Here is an 11,683-nt window from a genome sequence, read left to right on the forward strand (position 1 = left end):
TTTGAAATGAGTTGTCCCTCCATGATGTGGGTAGACTGGGGTCCAGTATTTTGATCATATCTCCTCAACCATGGCTCCAAATAAAAAAGTAAAAATAGGTGCAAAAATTTTAACTCATAATCTATGACTTCCATATACTTTTTCCAATTTGGATTGGAACCTTGTTTTAAAAAATCATCAAAATAGGGTACATTTCTGGCAACAAAAGTCTTCCTGTGGTCCCCTTAGCCTAGACTTTCATTTGATTCCAAAGGACATCTCATGCAATATGAAAGCATGACATTGGTCCTTGACAAATTTTTGTAAGCATCCTTGTAATAATTCATTTAAATGAGTGCATCTTTCAAAATCATGCAAGCTAGTGTCCCACTAGGATATAATTTCTTCCTAATAGCTATTAAAAGAAATATAAAAAATACATAGAATATAAATATATATTGCTACCCTAGATATAGGATCTAGCTAGGGTATGAGATGATAATGAGATAGTAGAAAGAAAGAACCAATGCTTTTTTCCCCAAGTTAAAGAGGCGGAGCTATTGATACTTTTCCCATAGTATTTTTTGATGATAAAGTAACAATATGTTACCCTTGAGATAAATAATAAGATGAGATAGAAAGCTTATTATTATACTTAAATATGCATATGTACATTATAGGAAATATACTTATGTATCTAAAAAGTTGCAAGATAGATCTTTTAGCATTCGTTCTCACTATGTACGTGTCACAAGTGGAACACCATTTTTATCCTGCCTAGTTTTGTAGTCTTTTTGCACCTTGAAGTTGCCCCTGCTCCTCAAAATCACCAAGGCCAATCCTAGTTTGAGCCATAATGGAAGCCTTCAATTGGCTATAGCAGGTCCTCAAGTTATGACTTACTTCCGCACAAAAAGAGTAATCAAGGAGTAATTGTCCTCCACTACCGTGTCATAACTAAACTCAATGAAAAGTATCAATAGGCACTCTTAGTCTTTCTCAAGGCAATTGTTGAATGCACAGGAAAGAGTATTCACACTATCAAACAAATTCACACAATCGCAACCCTTGTGAAACCTCACATGGATGTTGGTGGTTTTGCATTGTTGACGATTTCTTTGCACTAATAATGTTCGTTTTCTCAACCTTGTGGGGATTGGGAGACAGATTTGTGCCTCACTTTCCTGCCCACAATCCCGTCACTCAGCTTCATTTAATACTATTGCCATGTAGTCTTGAGGGGGGAGCAAGAGAGAGATATTGGTGAAGAGAGAAGAAGATCTGCTAAAAAATGGTTGCAACGCCCTCTAGTATATTATCATTTCGGAACTGGCAACCTCTATGTTCTAGGGAAGGTCCCTCCCACTAGTTAGACTCTCCTTAACCTTTTTAAACATGCTTGCAAATGTTTCTCCATTTTAACATTAAGATACATGCCTCATTTTCCAAGCAAGACCAGACATGGGCCATCATGACACGGGACATGATTGACAAGGCGAAGCTAGTCTCCCCATTAATGGGGCTCGTTGAAAGAGGTTGAGGTCCACGACAAACTATTAGTAGCACCTCAATGGGCAAATTTGAAACTGGGAAGCAATACGTGCGAGCTGGTATGAAACTAAAACAAAGCAGCACAGATACTAGAATGGGGAGAGATAATCAGATGTTTCATAAACTACACATTGGTTCGCATGGCTCTCAAAGGTGGAAAGTGATCTTTTAAATCCATTCTAGAGATAAGTTTCTAGAAAATCAATAACAAGGGGCTCATACACCTGTCCCACTTTTGGGACGAAGACAATACAAGATGGAAAGAAGCATATTAGCTAGCCACCTAGTATAATCTCAACGGCAAGGAACAACTTCTGATTAGCATAGCCATCGAAGGCCTTAGCAATGTGCTCATGCCGATTTGTGAGGCAGCAGTTGAATAGAAAGCCTAGCACTGGCCCGAGCACAGAGACTTCACCAAACCGCAAACTAAGAAAATATACTAAAACCCTATGGTAAAAACAGATTGGTTCTCCCCACTCAATAGGTTGTTGCAAAAGCACTGGACAAAATCCGGATGGATGTCAATAACAGGGAACATAGGGGACCCGCAGTGGCCCCTACCTATGAAGATCTTCCTTTGGAAGGTGCTATGGGGTGCTACTCCTACCGTGATCAAGATAGCAACTAGAGGGATAGGCTTCCGTAAATGATCAGGGTGCAAAGTGGCTACGGGAGGCCTCATGGGGACAAAGTATGCAAATTGATTCAAAAGACCTAAAAATTATGTTCTTTAAGAACAATCTAATCTTGGGAGGAAGGATTTGGAAAAACCAAGCCCTCCTCATATGCACCCAAATTGTCCGCTTTTGCTATCACAAACAAGTTTGGAAGTCCAAGAACCAATGCGAGTCTTTGAAAACAACCATTTGACAGCCAGCTTCAAAGATATTATTCAAGAAAGTAAGGAAGTGGTCATCTCTATTGGAAAGCACAAGAACTCTAAAGAGTGGAATCAAGCAATCAAAGCCTTGGTTCTAGTTTTGACTAGTTCACATAATGTAACTACTTAAGAAACTTTCCCATGTTAGGGGTTATGTAACTTTGAACTGTATGTTAACACCTCCGGTCACAATTATGAGTATGGGAAAAAACAAAAGATAGATGCCCAATAACCAACAATCATTTAAAATTTTATTCACATTTTGATGATGATCATGACAAAGGAGCGGCCAATAATCACTCAAGGGGCCGAGGGGTGACCACCACCATTAGAGTCTTTCCCTACAAGGTACGATAATCCAAATATTTGCCATGATTGAAGGACTTGAAGCGCTTGATCTACAAAGATGAGGATCGAAAAAGAAACAAAGATGCACTCAATACATTTTTGTATAAATGGAGTGATGTTCACCATTTGCATTCAACACCATTGCATCCTAGAGAAACAAGTCTAGCTTTGTAGGGAAAGGCAAAGAAGTAGTTGATGGCTATTTCGCCATCATGAAAACCAAAGACATGGGTGTAGTTTCATCATATCTTCCACAAATAACTTTTGCCCAGCAATGAAGCAAATAAGAATTTGAAGGCATGGGACAACTGTTACGTGCACAATTCTTCTTTAACCAGTTACCTCTCCAATTATCATGAGATTATTATTAACCTGAATGGGATAGGTGAGTTCCAAAAAGTTGAGGTTTTTTTTATGGTCTCCATCTTGATATCATGGCTTCCATTACTCATTTGCATCCAAGGATATTGGAAGAAGAAATTGTAGAAGCTTTAATATATGATGCAGATGAGAAAGGGGGACTATCGGATGCCTTTCTCAACCAAACCATTCTCCTCTTATAGGTCTTATGGCCTACCTTTAGGAGACCCTTGACTTGCATGCCTAACTAGCTATGACAAGGTTGTGCTTCCTTGGTAGTACCCTTGTCCTAACATTACTCCCCCTTAAAGGAGAGTTTTTTTCCATGAAAACATCAATGCAACAACTCTTCTTAAGAACATCAATGTTTTCGTAATGTAAACCTGCATCAGGTTAATTAAGTCACTTGATAATTAGCAAAGCTGGAACTCATATGTGGAACTATTTGTTTGTTGAAAAAATTGAACTAGATGATTGCAATTAAATATCTTATGAAGAAATTGTTTCTTTTGCCAAAAGGAACCTTTACTTATATCTCTCTCCATAGATCTCATACTAGTAGTAGAGCCTTGCTCTCTCTTCTCTTCTAAACTAATAATAGAGCCTATCTCAAGTGAGATGCTTTAACTGAGAAAACCTAATTGCTCTCCCTTCTCCTGGCGACAAAAGTTGAGTTTGTCTCAAGAAAGACACTCTAATTGAGCGAAACTTAGCGCTCGCTCATCTCAAAGCAATTCCTTTAAAAAACTAGAATGCTTCTTAGTAAGGCCAATCAGTAAAGAAAATGATGTTTATTTGGACTTGCTTGCGACACTTAACAAAAGGTTAGTGCCATGTAAGTCCATCAGTACATTTATTCTCCACAAGAGTAAATACTAAATCTGGTGTTGTTCTTTGTTAAAGAAGAAGATCCATATATGGAGTATCTCTGCTTAACATAGTGAGATCCCCAAATTTCTAAACTCACAATATGATGGATGTTGTAATGTGCCCAATCATGGCTGCACAAGAAGTGTACCTACACCCATCTTCTTAAAACTCTGTGCCATTATGGCTACACATTGCCTTTACCTTGAGTAGCCACACATGATCCTATATATGATCAAGGCAAACTTCACAATTCATATTTGTAGCGACTTGATAGAGTGAAGCTAAATGTGGGTTGTTACATCTCCCAAGGTTGCGTGTTGGTGTGTGATATGTCATTGCACCCAATGCTATTATGTACCCAAAGTCCGTGAGCATTGGTGCATAGCCACCCCACAAATTGCTCATCCTCACGTAATCAAGGTGCTCATTTATGCTACATAGGGTGGAAAGGGCATGGTTGGAATGTTTGTGGACAAGGATTGCGATGAGAGTTGGGGCTTATTCCCAAACTACAATACTTGATTAGTAGGAAAGGGGAATGGTATAAAGGGCTTGTAAAGAGTGCCATGTCTACATTATGGATGGCATTACAACTATAGGGGAGACATCAACACATTTGGATTGTTCTACTATTGTGAAGGCCTTCTGTAAGGGATTCATCATATATGTGAAGATTTTTGTGGCATGTGACCACATCAATGTGCTTCCTTGCAATGTCCATCAATGGTGCTCTTCTTATATAGCCGTATTGATGGTGATGAAGCTTTACATAGAGCATGTCATGCTTGCAACACGTCCTTATCTCAATTTTCAATCTCTAGGTCTTGAGATGATTAAATTTATTGATTGCATCTCTCTCTCTCTCTCTCTCTCTCTCTCTCTCTCTCTCTCTCTCTCTCTCTCTCTCTCTCTCTCTCTCTCTCTCTCTCTCTCCATTTTGTGTGTTGTAGCATGCGGTTAGGTTTCAGGGCCATCGACATGCTTCTATGTTTGCTTGTGCTAGGAGGTCATGTCCACATAGACATCAAATAGCTAAAGGGCGCAAAAGGTGGTTGCACCTTTGAATAAAGGATGTGGTCTTGCTCGTACCAGTTGATGGTAATATCCTAGGAAAAAAATGATAGGGCTAGACATGGAACAAAGAGCAACAAGTCTTATAGAGAATGGATGTCGAGGGCTGTCTCTATTGGGTTCTCTATCCACAACTCTTTTGTGATATGTGCGTTGTGCGTCGATACATCTCTCCCTCCCTCTCTCTCTTCATTTATAAACCACTCACCAAAGTCTGTCTTTGCTTTGAATATAATGTTTCCTTAGGTTATGGGACCCTATTTATCCACCATAGCTCTCATCATTACATCGTTTGGACTAGTATCACAATCCATGTTTTATGGTGTCTTAATTACTAAATCTTTTGCAGGTAACGATGTTGAGAGCTATGGTGGATAAAACATCTGTCTTTATGGGGGGTCTCCCCCCGGAAGGGTCTCCCATACCTTGAACATCATATTTTATGGTTTCTTCATTGAGTGCTCATTGCTCAAGTGCTAATTAGTAGCTTTGAGTGAATCCTAGTTTCCTACACATATCACATCATAACATACCAGTCACACCTTGAGAAACATTCATACTTGTCTGGTAGGCCCTCATGCACATGATTATGAGAGGGGATTCCACAAATATATTCCCTAGGGTATTACGAATGATTTCTTATATAATAGCTTGATGCTTTGAATTTCTTGCCACATACTTTTGGTCCATAATTTTTGGGTGGCCCTTGTATACTCCCAATGAGATTGCCACTCCTCCGGAGCCCACTCCTCCAACATCATCGCTTGCAAAATTTGAGGCCAATGGGTAACATCTCCACTCCCTAGTCCAGCTACACCCAAGCCACAATAAATATACATACAAGAAGGCAAGTTGTAGCAATCACTAATAATGGTATGATGCTTTGAGGTGTCCACTCATCAAAAGATCTTTATATCATGTGCATTTTAGAGACATTAATAATACCCCAATACACATGCTATATTTACAGCATGGACCTATCGAAGAAAAACCCACCCCCTCCAATATATACCTAAAAGTATAAATTGTGGACTACCAATAATCCTCTCTGGTTAACTCACATGATATAATACACATTTTGAAAAGGGACCATATTGAGTATGATGCGTGTCAAAGAGGTAAATGTATATACTTTACCAAGAGCCTTCATGAAAGCATGAGATCAAACACCCTTTTGATTGCTTTTCTAATGATAATCTTGAAATATAACTTTAGATATGGTCCATGTCTTCCCTTGTAGTCTTTTATCCTCCTACTCAAAACTTCAAATTTACAGTAATGTGTTGTGTTCGAGATCGTCTTTAGTATTTTACTATATGAAGGCCTTAATCGTTACCATAAAGTCCTCACCTCATGTCCTTGTAGGATCTGAAATATAAAGCATTGCCCTCAAGAGAGAGACCAAAACTTTAGACTGTTTTATGGATCTCCATCTCCTTTTCCACAAGTAGGTGAACCTCTTCAAAACTTGGTGGATGTGACTTTGAGTATCACAATGTTGTCCATTTCATAATAGACAATCTGGAACATATGGTAGGATGTGAGTGTGCACAAAGGGCATGTGTGCAAGCATGAGTGCAGTGCAGTGCAACAGAGGTAGTGTTTGGTGGAGCTCTTGGTGAGAATATAAGTCATCGCTCCTTATTCTTTCAAGATAACCAAAGAATAAGTTAACCATTAATGATAGGTGCCAACTAGTTGACCTGAACCCTAACAATCTCCCACTTGAAGGCCTTAAGCGTAAGAGTTAGTATAGTGCCCCCCCCTAGAGACTTAACATGTATAGGTCCACATAAGTTTCTATGAACAAGATCTAGAGGGCTTCCTAACTCCTTGTCTAAAGGCGTTGATGTCAACCTAGTTTGTTTTCCATAAAGGCAGTGCTCACATAAAGAAAAGTCAGAGCAATTTAACACGGGGATATAGCCAGAGCGTTGTAGTACCTTCATGCCTTTCTGACTCATATGTCCTAGTCGGCTCTGCCACAACTCTGTGGATGGAACCTTGGCTACACAAATAGAATTCTCTTTCACTGAAGAGACATAGACGAATACAATGAGCCAAACTTCTGGCCTTTAAGCATGACCACGTTTCCCTGTTTTATTATCCAAAAACCATGTGCAAAAATAGTAGTGTAGACCAAATCATCTAATTGCCTGTCATCGACGGACATCAACCTCTTTGTCAATTTGGGTAAATGTCTGACACTTTGTAGCATAAACTCGATACCATTATACATACAAAGTTTTATGGCCCCTTGTTGAGCCAGTAGAGGATCACACCCACATTTTTGCTCACACCCATCATTTTGTAACCATTGATTGTAATAAATGTCTTTCCGACATTAATTTTGATTTGAGCCATTCATTAAGTAACGGGACTCAATTGAGTTTCCAGCTTGTAATCCCGAAGTAATTTCACCTGTTAATGTAAATAATTAGAGATGTTCTCACCTCCAAGGCTGAGGTATATAAGCCAAAGTTTTGTAACCTAAAGAGGATTCAATTATTAATCAAAGTGAGTTTTTGAGCGCCGTGACTGTGTCTGAGAGAGAGAGAGAGAGAGAGTCTTATCTTCCTGCTACGCGAGCTACGGGGCCGCCATTGGAGAAGCGACACCGCCATTGTGTTAGCAACGGTGAGAGCTACGCACAGATACCAAGAGTGCGCGCTATCGGCTTCTACGTGTGGTAAGTTCCTACGAGCTTCGGTGTGAGTTTTCTTCCAACTCGTGTGTCGGAATAGAGCGTGCAGCATATCTATAGAACCACAACGAGTAGAGCTACACATTAGTACCATCGGGGTCAAGTTTAGGTCACCTGTATTTTTCGGCCTGTCTTCATATGCGTTTACCGCACGGAGTGATTATAGGTTGATTTTGCAGTTCAAGTCTTTAGGGTGTTGTTCTTACCTAGTGCATAGACTTCCCGTTGAGTTTGAGATCGATTCAATGATTCTAGATCCTGTTTCGTATAGCATTCGTTCGTAGTACGGATTTCAGTCACTTGCGTGTTTTAGAACTTAGATTTGATTTCCTTAGTAGTGATTGTCATTAGAAGGTCGAGTAGGTGATTTGACACCCACCTAGTTGTTTCCATGCGCCTGCGGGTCAAGCTTCGTCCTCGTCTGACAAATTCTGTTGTTGGTTGAGTTCTCGCTATTTAGCTTCCGCTAGCGGCGTAACCGCCTTAACATTTGGCGCCGTTGCCGGGGACGAGAGCCCTAAGTAGGTGACCTTAGACTAATCCTACGAGGTGAGTCGTATAAACTACTTTGTATACTTTAGTTAGAAAAGATCTAGGAGTGGTGGCCTCCGAAGGTCTCGAGAGATACTAGGAAGTGGGGTATTCCTGGGTCTTCCGTGTTGACAGTATTTTTAGTTTAGCTTAGATTAGATTGTTTTTGATGGTGTTTAAGTGGTTGTTGACATAAAAAGCATTTGCTACTCCTTGTGTGGTAGTAAATCTCTTTATATTTTCAATTGCAAAAAATCCATTTTATGATTAGAAGTAGCTTAGGTAGGGCCTGATTTGATCCTGATCTAGAGCTATCAATTGGTGTTCTATTTGCTTGATGTGTTTGATTGCATGTTAGATCACTGAAAAAGTCTCTTTGGTAGTGAAATATGCAATAAACAAAGTTCAGAAAAATTTTCTGTGTAACTGATTGTTGCTGAGCACTTAAAAGAGCTATTGGAAGAGTTCTGTGCTGAAAAACTGGAAATCTGCAACTTTAGACATCATACGCGTATGATGTCTTAGGACCTAAACAGAGACTAAAATTGAAAATTTGACATTGCCAGAGTGTTTAGAAGGGGGGTTTTACCCTAAGATCAACTTAAAACAAGAGCATTAACACTCAAAGAAACCCAAAAAAGACAAGTCGGAGTCCAAGAAACGCAAAGAATAGGAAATTTTGGATTCAAATCTTGTTTTTACATTCAAACCTGACAAAAACACTTGAAACTCAATTATAAACATTAGAGAAGGCTTAAAACCAAAAATAGTCAAAATCTGGGACAAAAGACATCATACGCGTATAATGTCTTTTGGCACATCCACTGCTTATTTTTGAAATCTGACTTGACAAGATTGTTACAAACACTGTAGAAAGCATAAATATCAAGTTTGGACCCAAATTGATGAAAAAGACATCATACGCGTATGATGTCTTTGACCTAATTTTGGACATATTTTGATACTTTGCTAACACAGATCCATTGTAATAGCTGTTTAGAGGTTATATTTCAAGTTTCATCCCATTTGGATCACAATTGACCCAAAAAACAAGTCAAAAGCGGAAAATTGCCAAGAAAAGCCTAAATTAGCCATAACTTGCTCAAACAGAGTTCAAACTGAATTTTGTGAGTGAACAGAGCATAAAGGGGCCACTGAGAGTGAGCATAACCAAAATAGTCAAAATCTGTGAAAAAAGACATCATACGCGTATAATGTCTTTTTCAGCATAACTGCAACAAAATTCTCACTTGATGAAACAGAAGTTGTCCGACTGACAAGATTAAACAATTGACCAAGTATCAATCAGTTTGGATCAATTCTGACCACAAAAACTTGGGGAAAACAAATTGCCGAGACGGAAAAGTTACAGTCCTTTAGGGGAATTGATGAATTTGAGATCGGGCAGGAATCTCCGGAATAATCAACCAAAACAAGGGGAACCAGCAAGTGTCATATCAACCGAGGGAAGTGTAAACCAAAGTTGGGTGCAACCATTAGAGCCGATCTTTGAAGGAAGTGTTTCTGATACTTCTTCGGAGAGATCTTACGAGATTTTCACCGAAAACTTGGAACACTTGAACCTGAACAACAGAGAAAATATGGCAGCAGGACCATCGAACCCTTCCGCCACCATGAAGCTATTGTTCATAAAATACCAGTACGACAATGAGCAAGGTGCCAAGATCTACAAAGATGGAATGGACCGCTATTGTGTAAAGATAGAAGATAGACCTAGTGAGTTCAAGGACTTAGTGCCTGTGAGCTATAGCGGAGATAGATATCTAGATGACGAGGGTACCATGTACTTGGTAGTCCTAAACCCTAACATTGTGGACAAGTGGGGATTGATGGGCACCAAAGCCAGAATAGATGAAGAACTCGAGGAGAAAGCACCAATAATGAACTTCCCTAATGCGAGGTTAAGAAGAGAGAATGAAACTACAAGGATCAACACTGATAACATCTATGTGGGGCTGTACAAATATAATAATGGGGAGCAAGATCTCTATTATAGATGTGAAGAACCCTACACCGGAGAGTTGACAGACCAAAAAAGACTTTATGTCTTTACCTACACAGAGGGATCCGAAGTGAAAATTGCCGCTTACGATAAGTATGGCAGGCAATACTCAACAATGGGCAAGAAAGAATTAGAAGGATATACATACTTTGGGGGACCACTACATCAGTATTATGTTACTTCTAGCTCACATAGACCAGCACCAACAACTGGAGTGCGAAACTCAATGACAACAGGAGGACAAAGAACTCAGGTTGCTGACTGTTTCAGTCAACCTTGGGACTCGAAGCTCGGACCAATGGGATCATTACATTCCAGAGAGTCAATGGAGACGAATCGAGGTAGTGCAGTTCCAATCCCCACCTATACCACGCCAGGTCCAAGGTTTGAAGCGGAACCATCACATTTACCTCCTAGTAGTAGATTCAGGGCGGGGGAACCGACAAGGGTAACCCATGAAGTCCATGATGCTAGAGAAAGCTTTAGCCGAGACACAGGAGCAATGAGATTGGTAGTAGATCATAGACGTATGAGACCATCTCAAGTAGCCAAGTGTATGCCAAAGAAGTATGGTGGTTCAGGAGATCCGTATGCACATGTGTCACTCTTTAAGCAAGTTTTAAGAGCTGAGCAGATAACAGATTTCCATACACAATACGAGGGATTTGGTCTTACTCTAGAAGGTACTGCATTGACATGGTTTCAACCAATGAACATTGGGGGATTCCATGACATTGACCATTTGCTAAGAGAGTTTGCTGAGGAATTCTCAAAACGAGGGATTAAGCACAATACGGTCTCACAAATATATGCTTTTAAACAGAGAGAACACGAAAAAGTGAAGGAAGCTTCACTTCGCTTCAAACAATACATTGAGAGTGTCCAGTACGTGAACGACCACAAGATGACAGACTATCTGTTCTCTTTATTGAGGGGCTGAGGAACGACACTCTCAAGAAGGACTTGCACTTGAAAGCTTGTACAAGTTTTGAGCAAGTAACGAGAGAGGCATTGTACTTAGTGGATAACTGTACGGTTTATGGAGAGGTGTCAGCGGATACAGATTTTGCATCCAGTAGCTCCTCCTCCGTAGCGAGCGAGACTACCACTAAAAAGAATGTTCAAACAACAACCATGCCAAATGTAGAGCAAATGATAGAAGATGCTCTAAAAAGGATGGCACCATACCAAAAACCATTGCCAAAACCACTGAAATGGTGTGCTATTGAACAAAAATGGACAAATCATCCAACAGAGGAGTGTTATTACAACAAAGGGTATGTAAGGGAGCGCCAGTATGCACCTCTTGCTCAATTAGCACCACCTCAGATACATCCAGTACCTCGATACCCAACGGGAAATG

Source organism: Adiantum capillus-veneris, chromosome 15, assembly GCF_014529385.1.
Source record: "Adiantum capillus-veneris isolate H3 chromosome 15, ASM1452938v2, whole genome shotgun sequence".
Taxonomy (NCBI): Eukaryota; Viridiplantae; Streptophyta; class Polypodiopsida; order Polypodiales; family Pteridaceae; genus Adiantum; species Adiantum capillus-veneris.